The sequence below is a fragment of the Taeniopygia guttata genome, chromosome 3 (genome assembly GCF_048771995.1).
Source record: "Taeniopygia guttata chromosome 3, bTaeGut7.mat, whole genome shotgun sequence".
In the NCBI taxonomy this organism is placed as follows: Eukaryota; Metazoa; Chordata; class Aves; order Passeriformes; family Estrildidae; genus Taeniopygia; species Taeniopygia guttata.
In genome coordinates, this window is record NC_133027.1 from 60,634,410 (window position 1) to 60,655,873 (window position 21,464).

The following is a 21,464-nucleotide window of genomic DNA, read 5'->3' on the forward strand; positions in this document are numbered from 1 at the left end:
TCTTATTTTTCATTTAGACTGGCTGCAAATTATAAAATCAGGACTCATGGGTCTACAAAATGAACATTCTTGAGAAATATTGTAAAAAGTGCTCTTCACAGTTAACATTTAGAATTTTATTTTAAGATTTTTTTAATGTGCTTTATGCTATGTTGGCAAATTGAAAAAATATTGGATCCTTATATGTAGAACCAGCAATTTCCTACAGCCCTGCTTTTACAGTGCTGAATGCATTTCATTTTGTGTGTGATTTTCCCCATTTGCCAACTGACTACATCATACAGTTTTTTTGGCACATTCTTTCTGTCTTATGACCATCAGCAGATATTTTGAGTGGCATATTATAAAGCCACAGATCCTTTTTGCTGCCTTGTATTTTTCCTGTTGCCACTGGGAATGGAAAGGTTTTATTAATTTTGTGGTGTCAGATGAGGCTTCAGCAGAGTCTCTGTGCCTGACCCCAGCACCCGGTGCTGGTTTCCCTCCCCATTGGCAATGGAGGGACGTTCCTGATGGTCTCCAGCGTGTTCTTTAAATGTAGCACAAGATTGTTCTGGAGAGGTATAAGCAAAACGATTGATACTTGTAAATGGTTCAAGATGCTCTGCAAATCTCTCAGGATGATCTAAGTGTCAAAGAGATGGAGCTGAATTTGAGACATGCTGCTGAAGTGGAGAATACCTGGAGCAAGGAGAAGATGGGACCAGGCAGAGAGGTCTGGCAGTTTGGGTTGCAGAGACATGGAATATTCTTGCACAGCAAACTAGTGCTTTATGGAAACATAGACTGACACCAGAAACTGAATTACAGAAATCAGGGAGCATGTAACACTGCTGGCTGCTGCAGTTGTAGGGCTCCATGAGTATTTTTGCCTTCAGGCCTGGGCATTGCAGCATTAGGAAGGAATACAGTGTATATAAACTATCAGGAACTTCACAGCCGTCTAAAAATTTGTGGTGTTTAGGACATTGTGCTTATTTTGGGCAAATTTGTAATGAGAGTAATAAACGATTGCGTTCTGGGGGCTGGTTGAAGTGGTGTAAAATAAGATGTGAATGTGAGTTAGTTTAGCTTAGTGGGCGTGGAGAGAGAGAGAGCTAACGTGCTAATCATCATCCCTGAAAGCTGTAACTCTTGTGTGTAAGAGGCTGTTACTTAAAACACTGTGAGGAATTATGAATGGGAAAATTTGAGAGTAGTAAGCTTAAGTAGGAAGCGTAATCTGAATAAAAAGATCATCTTTACAGTGAGACCTCATAAATAGTAGAACATTTCTTTGGGGAAGGGATGGGTGTCCTGTCCCTCGAGTTTAAATTTAGGCTAGGCAGGAGATCAGAATATGCATTGCTGGGAGACAGCTCTTCACTGGCAAGATCAGGATTGGCTTCAGTATTTGGCCATCAGCAATGTTATTATTGTGAAATGTTTTGTGGAATAATACATGGGGGGGGGGGTTTGGTATCATAAAACAATTTAGTTTTTGCTGATGTATTTCTTAGAGTGAAAATATCTGTGATGAATTGTCACCATCAAGTCTCTGAGCCAACATTTTTATTAGAGAACATGTCCTGCAAGATGTCCACGTGCACAATGATCTCTGTAGGACAGGGTGCCACCCAAGGCCGACACTGATGGATCATTCACTAAACGCTGTATTGTAAATGTGTATTCAGAGCTAAGAACGTGTGAAAAGGGTGGGGTTTTATTGCTGCTTTCAAGTTTGACTTTAGTCAATTACAGTTGTTCTCTTGCACTTAATGAACGTAAAGTCCCAGACATAAAGGAGGGGATATATACCATTCACCGAATCAGTGGCTATTTCTCACTTGTATAAAACTGGTGTAGGAATTAAGATTTCCAGCTTGCCAGCTATGAAGAGTAAAAAATGGGGCTAAATAATCAAAGAAAGTGTCCAGATTATTTAAAATACTTACATTTACTACTATTTTTTCGCCACCACAAAATCATAATAGTAGATATTTCCAGTGTCTGAGCTGTGCTTGACCAATAACCCCGTTTTGTTCTTTTATAAATTTACTTCAGTTTGGAACAGTGCTTTATTTTCTCTGGCCCACATGCTGATGTATTGGATTTATTTCTTGCAGTGTTTTGCGTTTCAGTGGGACTTGTGTGTTATACGGAGGACACTGTCCCATATAAAACTTGTTTGGTAAATACTTCAAGCAGCTGTGTGGAGTTAACTGGTTTTTGATCTCAGGATGAGAGTTTGACATTAACTTTTTGTTCACTTGTATTCTCTACATCCTCTTGAGATAGGAAGTTCTTATTGTTCAGTTATCTTCTTCAGACAAAAACCTTTTCATGGGGAACTTTTATGTTTTGCTGCTGGCTTTTTGCTTTCATCCTTATGAATTTATTTAGAATTATTGTAGTTGAGGTTGTTTGTAGAAACTGAATCTATAATATATTGTTTGCCATATTTCACTTAGTATTATGGTATAGAGATTATTCATAATTATTCATTATTGGTTTAAATGTTTTCTAATTATTGGCATTTTATAATAAGTGTATGTATTATTTATTCTTCCATGTATTATTGATACATACAGTTTATATATATATGTATATATAGTTTTGCAGATAAAAGGTAGGAGTGATTAAATGGTGTCTTCAAAAGTTCATGGGAAGTTTATGGAGAAGCCATGTCTGCAAAGATACACTAAAGTTCTCCCTACTGTATCTTATCCTGGTTCCTGCTGTGCTTTCTGAACTGGCTTTGGATCAGGAGCTGTAATCTCTGAAGCTTTAAGTGCTAAACCCTGAAAAGCTCCAAGTTAGTGCTTCAGCCATGTGAGGTCTTTGCTATCACATGGATAATAGACATTCCCTTTTGCATTCCCTGAATAAAAAGTGAATCGACTAGAAGCATGTTTGAACTAAGCCACATCAGAGTTATCCTCTGAATTAAGGCTATATAATAGGTCCTTTAAAGCTAAATTTGTACAGAAAGGTCTGAACTTTTTGTTGTTAGTTCAGATATAATTCGACAGCTCTAGTTTTAGCACTATTAAATTTACAGTTTTATTTTATCTGAATGAATTGGAGTGTGGTTAACTTGTATGCAACTTTATATACCACTAAAATCTTCCATATGGAATTTAGATTAGATAAGGTTCCAGGAAATGAGAGTCTTAGATGTGAATGACTGTAAACATACTTTAAAGAGTTATACTGTAAGGATTAAATAACATTTAGAGTTAATTCTCCTGATTTTTTTTCTGTTACAGAACATAGCAAACAGTGTAATTCAAGTTCTAAATTTGGATGCAAATAATTATGATAATTTGCTGAGTCATAGTATTTAATGGGTTATGCTGCTTTACATGGTAGTGCACTGGATGGTGGTGTGCAAAAAAAGTCAGCAAAACAAGACTTTCTGACTGATAAAAGCCTACATTTTTGATAGCAAGTAATTGGTCCATGGTGCCTTCTTAGCACATCATGTCACGTTTTCTTGCCTCGGGGATATCACAAGATGGCTGAATATGGATAAACTAGGAAGACTGGCAAGCTGAAGCTATCATCTGATTTGTCTGACATTTCTGTGGCTAAAATAATCAAATCAAACTGTCCCATATCGTCTTGCTAAAGATCAAGAAAATAGTGAACTGTTTTCCCACTGTTCCCACCCACATTTGATATGTGTATGTACAGTGTTTGTAGAAACTTCTTCTCTGTGCCTCTCCTACTAGTCACTGACATCTAGAATAGAGTACAACTTCTCCAGAGTAGTTAATGAAATTGGGTTGTTTTTTTTTTTTTTGTATGCCTTAAAAACTCTTTAAAAATTCTTTTTCTTTCTCCTTCTCAGCATTGCCAGCAAGATTTTAGGATGTCTTCTCTCCCCTGGTAATCCCGTCAGTTTTGAGAAGTTTTTAAAAGATCTCTGAAGACTTGTTCTAATTCTTCTATCTTTTATGCCCTGTTGGTCATTGGTACATCATTCCTTAGGGGAAAAAAAAAAAAAAATCCAGACGGTTCATTGTGCATTTATCAGACCATTAAAATAACTAATAATGTGTAAAAAACAGTGAATGGGGGGTGTGGGAAGGGCTGGGATGTGGGATTAACTACAAAACAAAGTGAATTTCACTGCCGGGACTGATACATCTTTTGCAGATACTCTTAACTTGCTTTGAGGGGAAGGGATCATATAAAGTAGCCTTCCTCTGGGCTCCCATTCTGGTGCAGAGCTCATAAAAATCAATGGAAGTCTTTTCATCGCTCTGCTAATGAGTAATGCCTGCTATCTTGTAGGCACAGCCAGGTACACGCTGCTTATATTTCTGTTGCTATTACGTAGAGGTTATGGGACAATCAGAGCTGATATAAAAATTCTTAGCAGTAGTAGCAGCAGTCCTGTGCCGATATCCTTGGTGCTTCCACCACACATCAGCCCAGGGACTGGCAGTGATGGTTGTGTGAGGCTGCCAGGCTTCGCCCAGCCCTCAGCCCCTTCTCGAGCTGCTCATGCCATCAGCGACATGATTACTCCGGGGCTGGAAGGCACAGCTTGGCTGCGGAGTGGTGAAGTATAAAGGGAATTTAGGAATCAAATGGGGGTGGGACTTCCTCACATTTATATTAATTTATGCACTGCTGTGATATGAACGCCAAGTGTTTAGAAGGAATTAAATAGTTAACTTCAAAATCCTTTATGTGCTGAGCAATATCTAGAAAGTTTATAGCTGCAAGTAAGCAAAAGGTTTACTTACAAAATTGATTTATATGTTCATTTATGTTCTTGAATATTGAGAACAGGGAGGGAATTAGCAGTGTTGCATGAGCTGCACTAGCACATTTTTCACCTTATATGGAGAATTGCCTGCCACTTATCAAGCGGGCTTAGATGTGCTGTTATTGTCACATTCCTTAAAGTTGGAAGAAATCTTGTTTCTCTGACTAAAGATCCAGCTCATAAGCTTATTATTTTGTTGTTTGAATACTGTTTTTTCATCCAGGAATTGTTGGGATGGGCAGTGCTTCTTGAGAAAAATAACAGCGTGCACATTTTCGCTGCTGTGTTGTGGAGTTCATTCCTCAGCTCGGGTGGAGAATCATAGACGCTTGCAAGGGAAAATATGTTTCTGTTTGGAGTCATCTGGAGCTCCTCCTGGCTGGCTTCTCTGGTCCTGAAGAACACAACAGGAGGGAAGGTCCCGGGAAATGAAGGGAAAGACCTGCAAATCGTGTACACGTGGTATTTAAGGGGGTAGACCTCAGTTTTGTCTTTTCTTTATCCCTGTTAAAGTGGCTGGTATTTGAAACGTGTACTTGTTGAAAGGATTTGACGGACAGCTGTTGGCTGTGAAGTCATTGATCTGCCGGTGATTTGAGTGTGAGATGGAATAAGTGGAAACGTGGAAGTGGAGACAAATTGCTTGTTTAGCCATTGATATCCTGAACCACAGAAGCTGACAAAAGACTGAATACTTGAAAGATTAAGAAGGTGGCAGTTATCAAATTTCCTTTTATGATAATGTGCCATTGATGGTTGCATTCACTGAAATATTTGCATTTAAAAAGTGGGAGGTCAGGTCTGGTTTAGTGTAATTTCTTCAAATTAAAGAAGTGTAAGTTCTTCAAATTAAACTGCTTTCTATTTGAAATATTTCTGGGGTTGTGGCATTCAGTAGGGCAGTAAGTCTCACTGCTGCTTCTTGGTTTTTTTGGTACCGAGACTATTATAAGTTTTCTAGCATGTGCTGTGCCACTCTTGTGGCTTGAGTTTGTGTTGTGATTGAAGAGATTTTTTCTATGGTACAGCCTGGGAAATAAAATACTTCAAAAGGTAGTGATTAGGTGCAGTGGTTAGAAAACCTGGCTTAAAATTGCTGTTGCTGATTTCACTTTCATGCAGATCCAGAAGAGTTAACTGGAAAATGATACTCAGGTTTTTCTTTCTCCATAAAAGCAGTGTTGGCTGTATTTTTTTGAATAATAAGACGTAAGGAAGAATTCATGAGCCTAGTAACATTTAAAGCCAACAGAAACAAAAGGGTAGTTTATATGGCTAAATACTTTGAAAAACCAACATTTGAATCATTTAGCCAAATAGTTGCATTGAAGTATTCATGCAATTTTGAAAGGGTAGAGCAAAAGATACTGACTTTTATTTTTTGTTTTCTTGTTTGTGGTTTTACCGTTCTCCCCCTTTTATGGCTCACCAGAATAGTACCAGATTTCTTATCATGTATGGATATAAAAGAATTTAAACTACATATATTTATTTTTAGGACTCCACCCTTGGGCTTTGGATTTTGTGAACAGCTATTTTGGTAAATTTACATCTATATGTGGAAACTGGCAAATTGAATACTGTGCAAATCCACATTTTAAAAAAAGCAACTGCTATTATAGAAGTTAAATTATATCATAAGAAAGCCAAGTAAAAAAGATTGCATTTTTGTTTGCTGCTAAAGGAATGACCAATGCTTCCTGCTAGCTTTTGCACCCTGCAATTGGAGACTCTGGTGTACAAATGGTTTAAATAATGCTGGGGTTTGTGTCTGGTTGGCGCTGTATAATGCTGGGGCTGAGGTGACTTAAATATACAGTGTGGGCCAATCTCAAAACCCTTTCTCAGGCAGAACACCCATTGAAATCACATTTAAGTGTCGTCAGTGAAAGCTTTGCCAAACAAATCATTATGGATTTGACCCCAAAGTTATTACTACTAAATTTCATATGTAAGCCTTTCATTATAGTGTTTTTTAAGAATGGAGTACTTGAATGAATCCTGGAATTCATTATAAGTCTAAGTTTTTAACAGGATATCAGCCTTTTAAATTACATTTTCGTTACTAAAACCAGTTTCTTCCTCTTTGTTTCTTTCTTCTTTTTTTGATGCTCAGAACTTTTTTTGTGGCTCAGAATTATTTTACCTCAGGCAAGCAACCTACTGAGGTGTCTAAATTAGGAGCTTGGTCTTCCAGCCTCTCCATATGCACAGTGGAGAGGGTTATATCCAGAGGGGATTTTGCTCAATGCCATCTTTTGGATGTGACTCTATTATGCCCATGGGTGATGTAGGGTGCACTGATTTAGGAACCCAGAGGGATGTGGCTGGTTGGCAGAGGATCTCTGTGATTTATGATGTGAGTTGTATATAGATTGTTTCAAAATTCCTTTTTAGGAGTTAGCAGGTTAATTTTTTTGTTTGTCTTTGCTCCATGGATGATGGAGATTGGCAGTAGAGCTGTGTTCTTTAGTACAGAAAATCTCACATTGTTATGGGACTTTTTTGAGATCTTCAGTCTCTCTTGCTCTTTCATGTGCTTTGTGTCTTTGGCCTTGGTCCCCTTCTGAAGGCTGCAGGTTTCATTCAGATGGATTATGTGACCAGATGTCTGCAGTGCTTGGCTAATTGTAGCAGGACTGGCTGAACCAGGTGGTCCCTTCCTGGCCTCAGATCCCAAGAGAGGGATTTTCAGTACAGAATCTGGATGCTTCATACTTTATATAGCTAAAACTGCAGTAATCCAGCCTTCTCCTATTTAAAATACTGAAGGAACAACAAGAGAAAGGGCAGTCCATTAGGTTTTAAAGCTGTTTTAATGTCTTTTCACTTCCAACTGTGTTACACAGTGTTAGATATAAAAGATGGTCGATAGAGGTAGTAGGAGCACCCTTAAGCACGCCTCCATAATCTAACATCATATTTTCACCTGTGTTTACTTCTGGCCAGCCTTCAGTCATTCAGACAAAAAATTTCCAGAGTGTTTTTTCTGCTTCAGGCAGAAACCTCTTGGAAAGTTTTTCACCAGAAGAGCTCCAACTGTTTTTAAAAGAATGCATTACAGAAATTTAGAGAGATTTGTCAACTTTATTTAGCCAGTCATTCCTTCAAAGCATTGTTATACCTTCAGGGAGTAGAGGGGGGAGTCAGGGTGTTTTTTGCAGCCTGATGGAAATTAATACAGATCTACCAACCTGCCAAAGTTGGTGAAAATTGTTATCTGCACGTGCTCACAAGAGCATCTTAGAGCTTTGCTGATACAATCACTGAATACTCCCACTTTATAAAATGGGCTCCTGCCTCACCAGCCTCTGTCTGTGCCTGGGGTGATGATGATGATGGGTGGCACTGAACACCCAGCTGGGTAGGTCCCACTGCCTCTGCTTTGTTGGAGGAAAAGGTACCTGGATGTTTAATAGTCTTCCAAATTCATTAAAGCTTTATGCCAAGGCATACTTGAGGCAATAATTGAAAAATTACTACTTTGTTACTAGTCATCATTCATGCAGTTTCTTCCAATAAAGCTGAGAGAAGCTTTTGTAGTTCAGTTCTTATACTACTCTCAGGAGTGTTGGAGTTGAGAGGTGTGATGCCCGAAGTCTGGAAACAAGGTTCAAAAAAAACTTCTGTCTTTTTGTTACTTTAAAGGAGCAAGTGTTGGAATCATAACTTCCATAGAGGGGATGGATCTCTCTGCTTTGTTTAAAATCACCTAAGCATAAAAATACTACTGGGGGATTTTATGAAGGTTGCAATAAACCAACAAAACCCAAGAATCTAGTGTATGACATTTTCAAGTTGTTTAAGAAATCAGGATAACACAGGTTGATAACTTGAGTGTGATGGCAAGACTAATGTCGTATCTTACATATTCTCCAGGGTGGGAATGAAGTTGCTGATGTATCAGCATTGCTCCAGCCAGAGTCTAAAGGCTTCATAGAGTTTGAGTTACCTCCTCCCATTTTCTTGTTCTTTCACATTTATAAAGACACTGAGAACTCTTGCTTCTCCCTATCTCAAACCCTTTTAAAATATTCATCTTGCTCAGAAAACGCAAAATATTCTGCCTAGTGAGAAGTGCTTTAGATCTTTGCCTTCTCAGTCATGATCCCCAAGAGGCACTAGGAGCTTTTCTGGAAGGGAAAATTTATATTTGCTCAAGTAAAGTGGAAAGGAAGAGAGAAGCACTTGGCAGCCTCTAGTGTTGGCCAAGTTAGCAGGCCAAGAAGATCAGGATTGCAGCAAATAGGTAATTGTTTGCAGGGTATAAATGACTAGGTCATTCTTACGATCTTTCTGCTAATTTCTTGTGCTAACCCTGATAAAGAACAATATTTTACCATCCTTCAAACATGCATTCACATTTCACACTCAAAGGTCCATGTTGCCATGGATGTTCTTGCAGTATTTGTGATACACTATTCAGCATTTTTAACCTCTTGAGATCATTAGGATGGTGTGTAAAGATTTCCCTTAACACAATGACTGCCCATCTCAAACATGCTCCCAACAAAAATGCCACTAATTAAAACTTGTGTGAGTGGAAATGTCATCTTCATGAACTTCAGTCTCTATTTTGAAGAAAAACGTAAGGGTTGTTAGAACCCTTTTGTGAACTAAAACAATTAAGCAGTTCAAGACCTTGTATTATAAAACCTTAGATAAGAGTTAACCAATGTGACAAATTATAGGTTTGTCTGCCTGTCAGATGGAATTAATGTTCGGTGACCCAGGGAGTTTGGGTGCTGAGGTGAGAGGGAGGAGGTCCAGTGTTTCACTTTGTTTGTTTGTCTTGATGTGCTAAATTTTTTTCAAAACATTTAAACAAAAGAGAATTAATTTGGGTCACCGGAATATTTCAGGTTAATACTTTAGAGTTGTTTTCCCCCACCATTTCTGTTGCTTTTAATCAATTATAAATGTTCTGATGTAAATGCAGAATTAAAATAGTAGGCTATTTTCTTCTGCATGATGTAAGGTTCAAAAATTTATACCAGATGACTGTTCTGCAAGAAGGAAAAGAAAGTACTTGGGGTAATAAGAGGGTATTTTCTGAAGCATATTTTCCTGCATGTGATCTGTAAAATGTAGATGTCTAATTTTTAAATATGGTATCTATCACCAAATGTGAGTAATGAGCTGTTGATAATATTGGTAGCTTTACAGAAAATATGAGACTTGCCTTTCTCTATATGCAACTTTTTGCTGTTTTTTGTTAGCTTCATAGAGAATTTCACAGACATTCCCAGCTTTTTTCAGTTTTCAGTTCTTTTGAAGAGTTTCTTTTGGGAGGGGGGCAGGCTGTGGGAGGGATGGGGTTTCCTATGTTTGTAGGTTTTGTTATATTTTACTTTGGGTTAGTTGTTTGTTTTTTTTTGTTTTTGTTTTTTCTTTTTTGGCCCTGAACATTACCAGATATAGTGTGTCTTTCCTGGAGTGTTCAGCCTAAGCTCTGACAGAATAATGCCACTGTTGCTTTAAGCCCATAGTGTTGCTTTATATAGATCTGGCCTGATTTATAGTGTTGCTTTAAATAACAATAAGAGAGTTCATCTCCCTTTCAAAAAAGGTTTATGACTGATCTCTGCCTAGCTAGGAATGTTTATTTTTCTTAAGTTGCCTCACTGCAAAAATGTTTTGAAATTGAGAGTCCCAAGCTGGTGATGAGGTTTATTCATCCATCGCTTGTGCCCTATGCAGCTCTAATCCCTTTACCACTAGAAAGATGTGGTTTGTGATGGATCTCACATAGATCAGGCTCAAATCTCAATTTCTCTGTCCTTTCCTTATTGGTCATCCTCTTTTCAAAACTGTATCATTGAAGTGATCTATGGGTGTTGGCAAAACCATCAGAAGACTCAGTAAGATTCAGTTACTGTTCCTAGTCCTTTGCAATAACACAGACTTATTTTCTTTTCTCTGTAGCTGATGATGAAATAACTTTGAAATAAACAATTTGAGAAAAACCATTTCCACCACCATGGATAATGGCAGAAGGGGAAGGATTCACAGTGAATTGCTTCTGGAAGCTATTAAAATGGCATGCATCAGCTTTCTTAAAAATCTAAATTTTAAATGCAAATCTTAAAATGCAACATCAGCTTTCTTGCTTGACTTTTGCTGGAGCCATATATTGATTATATATTAAGTTGACATAGGTCGATTGAAAAATCCTTTCTAACCCTGTACCAGGAGTCTGTGGGGCTGTGTTGTATCCTGTGTGGTAGCTTGTACTTTGGAAGTGAATAAATAATGCCAAGTATGGGAAGAAGCATGCCCAGAAGAAGAGATTATATGAAGCATTAATTTAGGTAATTTAGGTAATATAGGTCACAGAAGGGAAAGCTCTGTTCTTCCCTTTCTGCCTAGCGTGGTTTTCTGGTCTGCCCCATGTCTGCCTTCCTAGTATCACTTTCTGGTGACCAAGAGAAGGATTAGGCTGCTCCTAAAGCTGAGTCACCAACTCTACCTGCCACTTTTCAGGAGACCTTCCTGAACAAAGTGAGACAGAGCAACAGGAGGATTAGTTGCTTGAAATCACCTGTGGCGTTTTTCACTCAACCTGTGGTAAGGAAATGGTATCTACCTTGGTCACAGGGCAGTGGACAAGGAGAAGGTCATGAGGTGGGAATGGTTTCTATTCAGGTGTAGAGACCAGGAGAGGATTTTCACAGAAAGAGCAAAGTTAGCCAGTCCTTGAGGCTGTTCAGAACACGTGCAGACAGAATTGTGGCTCCAAGGGCAGATGAAGCATGAGCTTTCCCAGACCAAGGACAGCATGAGTTATGGTGCAGAGCTACAGTCAAGGAAAGCTTACCTGCTTTTCAGGGCTAAAAGTCTCATGATCAGGTTGTAGACCAGCTAGTGGCTGGAGCAATTTTAGTGAGATCTTAAAAAAGATTAAGGAAACCTTTAAATAAAGTTTTCTCTTTGACTGTCTTCCTGGGTGGGGACACTGAAACAAGTGGCTGGCTGGGAGCATACCTGGTTTCAGCTGTGGTATGCACTTAATGCTGTGCACATTCCCATTGAGTATCAGTGTCATTCCTACTTCCTTGCCCGAGCCAACTAATTCAAGACTACAGGTCTTTGGCAGAGCTTTGCAAATGCATATTGAACCTCCAGGCTTGGTGTGTTTATTTTGTAAAATTACAATAATAAAAAAAAAAAAAAGGTAGAGTAATATGAAATTCAAGGCAAGAAAATGTGAGACTTTCTAAAGAATAAAGTAATAAAATAAATTAAAAATTATCTCAGAAGTTTAAGACAGAAAACTTGGTGTTTTGTTGTTGTGTTATGGGGTTTGCGCCTCCTTTTGAAGTTGAATAAAAAGGAAGGCAGTTTAATGCAGAACTGATTAATCTACAGTTCTCTTATGTTGACTGATCTGTGTTCAGTCACACCTTCTTCAGGTAACTCAAGTGCATTAATCAATGATCAACTTTCTAATTAAACTGCTGAGTAGAGAGAGGATTTGGAGAATGATCATTAGTTTTGTGTAGAATCAGTGTATCAAGGGAAATTAGTGTTAACAAGATGTTCCTTTTTCTCATATGATCAGTTAAAGGTCAGAACTTATGTTTGTATGTTGCCTCTGAAGTGAAAATCATCAAAAAACAAAAATTGAAAAAAAAATTCAAGTGCTTTCAGAAATACATTTTGAAAATAGCAAGAAAGGTGGGGAAATAAATACTTTGGATCATCCCAGACATACATAGCTGCTTGGCTGTGTTCTGCATCTGACAGAGCAGTTAGGGTAGATCCTGAAACTTGGCTTGGAATGGGAGATTTCCTGAAACAAACACCCAGGCACAGGGAAGTGAAGTCCAGCTTTCCTTTTGCAGACAGCTTCTGCCTTCTGGGCAGAGCTGCCTGCTCAGGCACTGCCCTGCCTTTGTGGGCAGGCTGAATGGATGTGCTCAGTCAATGGTCCCTTCCCAGGGACCAGAGGATTTGCTGCCCCTGAGCAGAGCTGAAGCTCAGTGTGTCACTGGGTAGCCTGGGCTCTCAGGAGTTGATTATATGCTGAATGTTCTCTGTTGTGTCCAGTGTGACTTGTGGTGCTTTTAGAGTTGTTCAGTGGGGCTGGAAAAGATGTGGGATTTTTGTTTGTTTATTTGTTTTCTGTAAGCAGGAGCAGCTTTCCAGCAGGATCTGCAGACCATCCCCAAATCTCTCTAGGGGAAAGGGGAGGGATGGCTACCCAAGAAAACCATGTGGAACAAGCTGATGAACTGCTGCAGAAAGCTGCAACAGCTGCCACAAGCTATTCACTGGTGGTTGGTTGGATATAGATGTCACACATGAAGTTAAAATCTCATCAGTGATTGACAAGGCAAGGTCTGGATGTATATCCTGTAGAGCTGTTTGCAGTGCATTTTATAGGAGGGTGCTGTGCTGTACTTGGTTTATCTACCAGTGGCTAACCCTGGGGGGAACCACATGAATAATAAGCGTCAGTTCTCTGCTCCCTTCTTGCCAGACCTGTTGAGGTTTGGTAGCAGCTCATACCTCCCTTTTGACACACGTGTACTGCAGCTCAGGAGGATGGAGGTGTCTGTAGAGCTGTCTTCGTGAATTGCTCAGTGCCTTGTCATTGTACACTGGCTTTAACCAGGGGCTATAGTTTTTAATGACGATGCCTGGCAACCCAGCAAAAAACCCCAAAAAATCCATCAGTCGGTGTTTGCTCCCTGCTTGTGCAGGCAGCATCTGCCGTGAGTTTGTACAGCCCTTCCCAGATCAGAGTTGAGGAACTACATCTGCGAATTAAGTGTTGCTATTGTGTGTATAATGTAGTTTACCCTTTGTTTACAGTAGAGCTGGAAGGGCCCATGGTAGCTTTGTACTAAGGACTTTGCTTCAGTGCCATGCCTGCTAGCCATTTGCTAGTGTTTATTTTTGTGTACCCTCCTGTTCAGCAGGAAAATGAAAATGTGAGTACAAGATGAATGACAAAGCAAGGTTGTTACCATAGCACATACTGCCTAATCTATGCTGTTAAGATTTTCACAGATATGCCTACCTGTCTGTTCTTAACTAAATGACAGAGCCTAGAGTGTTGTATATGCCATGCTTAGTGTATGGGATTTTTGACCTTGTTTCTTGGCAGGAGGCAAAAATCTCAGTCTGGGATGTGTGAGGCTTATGTGACTATTACTTTACTACAGCAGTTCTTTCTTTTTTAAGTACTACTTTATCTTTTTTTTTTTTTTGACACATGAAAGGTTTTTTTTTTTTTTTTTTAGATTTATTCCTTCAGAAGTGCTTTGCCCTTTGTAGAAGTTTAATGGGAATTGTTGGTATTAAAGACATTTTGGGGAAGGGAGAAAGAGAGGAGTGTTGTAAGCTGGTATGAGATGCCCATTTCCTCCTAGCCTGCTAGAAAAATATACCTGAGTGTGTAAAGGTGTGTATGTATGGAGCAATATTCTACCCTGTAGATATTTCTTATGTTAAGCCTTATTATTCAAGATTGTGCAGATCCAGAGAGATGGGTATTACAGATCTGGCAGAACATTGCTGGGAAGTTTGTATTTGCCATGGCAAACTTCCTTCAATATTTGATGGACTGCTTGTGGGGGAGCATTGTGACCTCCCTAAGAGGTAGCTTACTGGGAGTGCTGGAAGCACTTCAAAAAAATTGGCCCTCTACTCTGGCCAGGATGTTTTCTTCAAACAGAGCAGGGCATCATCTTTAATAAGTGTTCAAGTAAGACCTGACTGGCAGGGAGGGACTCTTGTGATACTTTGCCATAAATCAGTTCTTTTGTATCAAAAGTAGTATACCATCTGCCTGCTATAAATGTTGTGTTCTTGTTTCTGCCTGTTCCAATGCTGATAGAAATGTTTTAGCTGTACATTTACAAATCTGTGATTATTGAGTACTGTGAGATTACCCTGGCTGTATTAGATAACAGCTAGCTGCATTCCCCTATAGGTATGTGCCAGCAAAAATCCAGGAGGGTCAGGTTTGCCTGTGAGGGCAGAGTATAAGGTTCCATTGTTGAAATTACATGTAAATCCTGACATGGATCTTACATTTAGCTTTGTACTAGGTGTCACTCCATGCCTATCAAACCATTAGTAAAGAAACCATGTCTGAAGATCTGGAAATGTGGTTCCAGCCAGAAGGGAAAATGCTCAAGCAGTACTCTTCAGTGAGGTGGAGCATGGGAAGAAAAAGGGCACTTTTCAGTTCAGGGGTGTTGCAGATGAGAGAGCGAGCTATTGCCACAGGTTTTGAGCCTTAGTTGCTGGTGCTCAGGACTGAACCCTATGGTGAAGGAAGCCCTGTGTGGCTTTGAGGAGTGGAGCCATGCTGTGCCATTGTGTAGAAAAAGGAAGTATGACAAAAAATAAAGCTCAGGCATGGTAGCAGTGCTATGAACTTTTGGAAAAGACGGTACCTGTGACGCATGGATCATGGCAGCGTTATCTGAATGCCATAACCATGGCGCTTGCAGCCTTGTCTGGCAGCTCGTGGATCTGTGTCTCTTACAGCTATGATTAGGAGGGCTTTGGTGGTCTGAGCTCTAAATGTTCTGTGTAGATAGATACACCTTTCCCCACTAGCAAAGCAGGTCTGTGTATTTGGAGCTTAACAAGTAGGGGTTTTATTGTGTAACAACTAAGAATTTAGTTGCATTGAATTAGTTGCATTTTATTACTCACATTTCCTCTTGGGCGTAACTTGCAGCCTGATGCTGCTTCTACTTTGCTGGCCTCCTGTTAATTTGTCCATTTTGTGTGGTGGTTTTGCAGCTTGTAGTATTTGCTATTTTGTATTTTATTTTAATGGAATGGCCTTTATTTTCAGTGAAGTCTGTTTAGGACTTTGCTCTAATTTCACTGCCTTTGGAAGCATGAGTATGATAAAATTCTTGTGTTAGTTTTAATTATGTTTTATGTCAGCTTAACCATTTTAGATATCAGGATATTTTTATGACAAGGTGCTTTGTGCTGTGAAGAAGCTGTTTAAAATCAGCTGTGCCAATTTGAACATCAGAGAAAATATTATAATACAGTCTGACACTTTGCAGAATGAAAATGACAGGCTTTGTGGAGCATGAAGTTCTCCTTGCCAGCTTTTAGAAGCTCAGTTAGTCACTCTACTTGTTCAGTGCACATACACTGAGGATGGCTGGTGTCTGTCTTAACATTTTCAGGTGATGTGGGCAAAGGAGCAGCTGATCGTTCCACATCAGTCTCCTTAAAAGCAGTGGTTGGCTTTTCAGAGCCTGGCTTGGTTGGTGCAAGAGAATTTCCATGGGAGATCTTTGTACCTGATGTGCAGATATTTTGTAGAAGTCCTGGCTGGGATTTGATAGCTTTAAATATGAACATATGGAAACAGGCAATCCTATTATGGTGCAGGCATAGTCTGTGGTTAGGGCCACCACAGTAGAAAAGGGACTGTGATGGTGCTGGCCTATTTCAAGCCACCTTTCCTGGTTCAGTGTTTCCTAGATGGAAACCTGGAGAGCTTAACAACAGCTCTTCTCAAAGTACGTGGTTGTAATGTGTTGTTTTACTGGTTTCTATTTTCCATTTGTACACAAAAAGAAGCTTTTAGCTGTGAGCAGTCAGTGCAGAATGCATAAGCGTGGTATGAATCAAGTGATGTTTCTACATGTTTTTTTTTACATGAGAGCTGTTGGCTTGTTCATAGGAGAAATTAATGATGTAGTTGGCAGCGGTTCAGAACAAACCTTATTTCTACTTTCTGTATCTAGGGATACAAGTGTTAACAAAACAATTTTTGTTTTTCAGATTGCCAGTGATACAAAAATAGGGACTTCCAGCAAGAAGTTCTTCAGCTTGTGAAGCCACAAGGACACTTCAGCCCCTTTCTGTGCTTTCACTCATGATGTGGAGGGAAACAAGACATTTAGAGAGCAAATGAGTTATGCAAGGTTTGTTCGGGTTTTTTTGTTGGTTTGTTTATTTCCGAGTGAGTAAATTGCATTATGAAACATTATAGGCAAAGAGCCAGATAGAACCATGTTAAAATTTGTTTTAGTCCCTAGATCTTAATGTCTCTTATTGGTTGGGTGTTTTTGAGGCTTTAGAATCAACCAATAGAGAACATCAGCACAGGGAGAAATGTAGGCTGCGTGAACTGTTTCTTTCAAGGCATTAATCCAAATATTAATGCTTGTGACTTCAAAATAGATTGTATTTACAAAACTTCAGTCAGACAAGCCTCCAAATCTGTAAACAGCAGAGATACAGTTTTCTATACTTAGCAGGGAAAGGGAGGGGTTTAGACTTTTTTCTACTTAGCTCACAAGAGCATTATGATGTGGTAAATTTATCAGAGAGGGAATGGATGAGCAGTTTCTGGTGTAGAGTGCATTGCTCCAGAATTAGAAAATTATGAGCAAAGAGAGCCCTACTCCTCACGTCTTACCTAAAGGAGAGAGTGGCAGAGATCATCAGATGTCTGTTTGCTGTAGTTAGAAATGTTGTGAATGGCACAAGAGAGGGAGAGGTGCTTTGGTTGAGGGTTTGAAAGATCTGGTGCAACTGAGCTTATGACAGGACAAGTTTCCTCCATCCTGTTTAGTTTTGTCATCTGAGATAATTGTTTAGAGTTGTTTTAGAGATTTTAAAAGACTTAATAATGATGTTTTGTAAACAGGTGATGAGAGTATTTATTCAATTTTCATTATTTTTAATTGCTTCAGCAGTTTGCTGTTACTAACAGAATAAACTTGACATGGTTGTCAATACTGTGCTATCTACTACACCGTGTATGCTACTAGTTTTTAGTTTTCAAAAAATCCAGACTTTGTTTGGACTTTGTAGCAGGAATCCACTGCACAACCCAACAAGGGCGCCTTTTAGGCAGTTAAGGCCTATGGGCAATTTGGACATCACAGGGAAGGAAAATGGTTAGACCTCAACACATCCTGTTCATTCTCATTCTCCAGGAGTTTGTCCAAGATGATCACATCCACTGGCAAGGGATGCAGTTCTAGAGGGATTCTGTCTCATTTCTTGCTAGGACAGAATTGTTCTTCTTTCCTGACAAATTTTGGGGCAAAATTGTGCTGAATAAACAAGGGGAATCTGTTGCAGTTACGGGGTTTTCCCCCCATTGATGGACAAATACCGGGCACGTGAATATTAGACCCAATTGTTAGATATTATTAAACACTTAAAACTTAATACCTGTGTGCTCAGTTTACTTTGTAACCCACTCATCTCTTTTAAAATCAGTTCATAATGGAGCATTGCTACATTTAGTAACAACTTAGAGTTTTGCCATATGCAAGGGATTTAGGGCACTGCTGCTACGAAATAAATATGCACCAACTCTGCATATGCTGTTGTTTGGCTAGTAGAGTATTTGGCCCATCCTTCTCTAAAACAGGCTATTTTAAATACTAGCTTAAACATTCAGGATATATTATAAAATTAAAATGGATTTGGAGGTGTGGTCAGTGTTCTGAGCATGATTGCAACAGGTCTAGAAAATCTTCTGAATTCTGGAGATTCCCTCCTCAAAAAGGCAAAGTAATACAAAGAAACAATTCAAAAAGAGTAAATTTCTAATTGATTTTGATAAAAGGACAGCTGTGAAACGGTGCCATTGATTGATACAATTAGACTTACTATTCCAGTGTGTTGTGCCATTCTTTATTGCCATAGGTTAAAAGTGTCACTTAGATGTTATGCACTGCAGCACTCATAAAAGGCCAAATTTGCTGCATTAGTCAATCTGTTGGGGGCTTGTGGGGTTTTTTGGGGGTGTTTTTTGTTTGATTGGTTTTCTTTAACCTGTATTGATAAAAGGAAGTATTGAATCTTATTCTAGAATTTAATGACACTACTGTCTGTTGGGGTGTCTGTTCTCACAACAATTGGTGTTTTTTACCATGTTTCAGTGCTTTGGGAGGGATGCACTGTTTATTCCCTTGCAAGTTCTTAAGCTTTTTAGCAGTCAGTATGTTTTGTTTCATTTTGCCCACATGCAGCTTCCCAAAAAGCAGTGACAACTCAGCATGAGCTTGTCAGGGGCAGAAGGTGAATTTGTGAACCACGTGAAGGCATGAAGGAGAAAATTACGGCATACAGATTCTAATGATAAACACACCAAAAGCATCCTAAAATTATAAAGCCGTGTGGTGCATTAAAGCTCTAATTTGCATTTTGGCTAAGGCGTAGCTGCATTTTTGGACTATCCCTTTAATTTGGTTCTTTTAATTACCTGCTGATGAGTTCCTGTGGTGGAAGCAGCAGGAGCTGTGCCTGCAGCAGTTTCCTGGCATAGTGGTTTTTATCAGACAGAGCAATGGGATTCCTAAGGTTACTTTGAAATCTGGGGTCTCCTGCTGTAAACCAGCAGACTGATACAAACGGGAATCTAATTAAAAAGTCAAAGATATTGAATAAAGCTCACAAATGCCATCTGTTCAGCTTTTCAACCTGAAATTACACTGTGAATTGCAATAACAAGTTTGATTGTTCCTACATTTTTGTAGTTGAATTTTGTTACAGCAGCCACCCATACAGGCAGAGTTGTGCAGTCTCTGTTAGTGTCAGTAACTGCTTGGGCCTCTTGAAGTATTCCAGCAAAGTATGTTTGGATGACAGTGCTGGATTAAAACTTAATCTCATGAGGAAAGCATTGATAGCCTTGCACTGATTTACTAGCCTAGAGAATGCCTGGAAAGGGGCAGCACCCTTTCTGTAGACTTTTGCAACAAATTGTTCCCAGGTTAGTGTAATTAAAGCAAGGCCTTGTTATTTATCTCCTTTGCTAAAGCACGGCCTTTTTATTTATCTCCTTTGCAAGTGAAAGTGTTTCTCCTGTGGTTGGTTGAAGGAGAAAATGCCAAACAAGTTTGTAGAATAAGGAGGGAAAAAAATTCCACCAAGTTTGTGATCGAATGATTGGGAAGCAAATCAAATGTGAAAAGATGACCTACCAGTGTCTTGATGAAAACTATGGAATGGAGTAATTTTTGAAAACTCTTTCAATAATATATCATGTTGGTACCAACAGCATGCATTCAGCCTTCATACAAAAATGAAATGGAGACATTGCAAAAAGAGACTTTGTGGCTATTTGGACAAGCTCCTGTGCCTGTTCATGTGTAATATACAAGAGAGAATGTTCAAAACAGTCTGAGGAAGCAGAAAAAAATGTTTGTGTACTGATAGAAGTCTTGTGGCCTGCTGTTAAGACCTGTATCCAGGGAACAATTTCTTATTGACAGACAACAGTGGATAAACTCACTAATTTACTAAGAAACTGATTTCCTAAGAAGATCAATCTGCTGTATGCATTTTTGCAGTATTACATCATAATAAATATATAAGGCCCTAAAGGCTTCAAGGTAAGATCTCCAAAGCTATCTATCTGAAGTTACTGTCTACCCTTATTTCCTAGTTGTACATTGCTTTCCCTGTTTCCTTGGTGTTGTGTGTCACAACCTTGTGCACCATAGCCTACATATGCCCGTGCACATCCGCAGCTGCTCTACACCATCAGCGAGGATCACCAACCTTACCAAAGATGGCATTAAGAAGTTAGGCATGCCTGACAAAGTTTAAGGGTGCTAACCTCCATCACAGGGCAGCTCTCCCTGTTACGTGTGTTCAGTTTGACACCTCTGTGCGCTGGCACTGCTGACAGAGGGCTGGGTTGGAATGATCAAAGTGTCACCTTTTTCCTGTGGAGCTGTTGGGACCATGGTCCATGGTGCCATGGGAGGGGGAACACTATTTCCCAGGGGATGACACAGGGTGCTGACCTGTGACCCCACTGTCATAGTTAGCAGTGTGCCTGCTCTCACTCTGCAGCAGTGAGCTGTAGCTCAAGCATCATTCTGGAGAGCCCATCCTCCCCTGCTGTAACATGAGGTGACAGGGGCAAGGTGTGTGTTGGTAGTGCAGCTGATATACAGAGAGCATTACCTCAGGTTTTTCCTGGTCTGTATGGCCAGGCCTTCAGTAGAAACATTGGTGCTCTGTGTGTGAGCACGGGAGCAGAAGGAGTATTTGTGTTTATATTACTCTGAGAGGCATTTTACTGAGGTCACTGTTGGTCTGCATAGATGCTTGTTCTTTCACCTGAGCCTTAGCACTGTCATCAACAATCTGTGGACATCCTTGCTCTGTGTTCTCACAGCTGCTGCTCTTTGTCTACTTAGAGATGTCCATCCCTGATTGAGGATGCCCTCTCATTTGTGCTCCACCATTCCTGTGTCCTGGGAGATCTTACAATGTGATCTACTGGTGTATTGTCTTCTACCCTGATATATCAGAGGTCTCTTTTTCTTACTTTAAATGATGAATTTAATATTCCCTGCAATTGCCAGCTGAATTTGCATATAGAGTAGTTTCTTGAAAACCACGTTACACTTTCATATTGGAGAATGACATTTTAAAATCAATGACTGTGTAATACAGGATAATATTAAATAGGATAGCAAAATGATCTTGGAAATTGAAGATCCAGAAAAGAAAATCATGGGTAGTGGATATTGAGAATCTTCACTTCAAAATTGAGTCAGTATTTCTTAGCATGCTTATGCCTTGCAAAGCTTAAATGTCTTATAAGAGCATTGTGGCCAGTATTAAAAAGAAATTTACAGATAATCTTATTGCTCTAAAGGATAACATTTAAGAAAACATTGCCTCTTTGTATTTGCTGTTGCAAGCAAGCTTGGTGCTTAATCCAGTGCAAATGTTA

At 39.4% G+C, this 21,464-nt stretch overlaps 1 protein-coding gene across 1 annotated transcript in view; it reads left to right on the forward strand.

Moving 5' to 3' along the window:
• SCAF8 (SR-related CTD associated factor 8) overlaps positions 1-16,671 on the forward strand; it is a 149,904-nt gene extending 133,233 nt beyond the window's left edge. Inside the window, exon 21 of the mRNA XM_072926969.1 lies at positions 16,532-16,671. The gene's annotated coding sequence lies outside the window, so the exon portion shown is untranslated. The remainder of the gene's footprint in view (positions 1-16,531) is intronic.
• Positions 16,672-21,464: the final 4,793 nt, after the last annotated feature.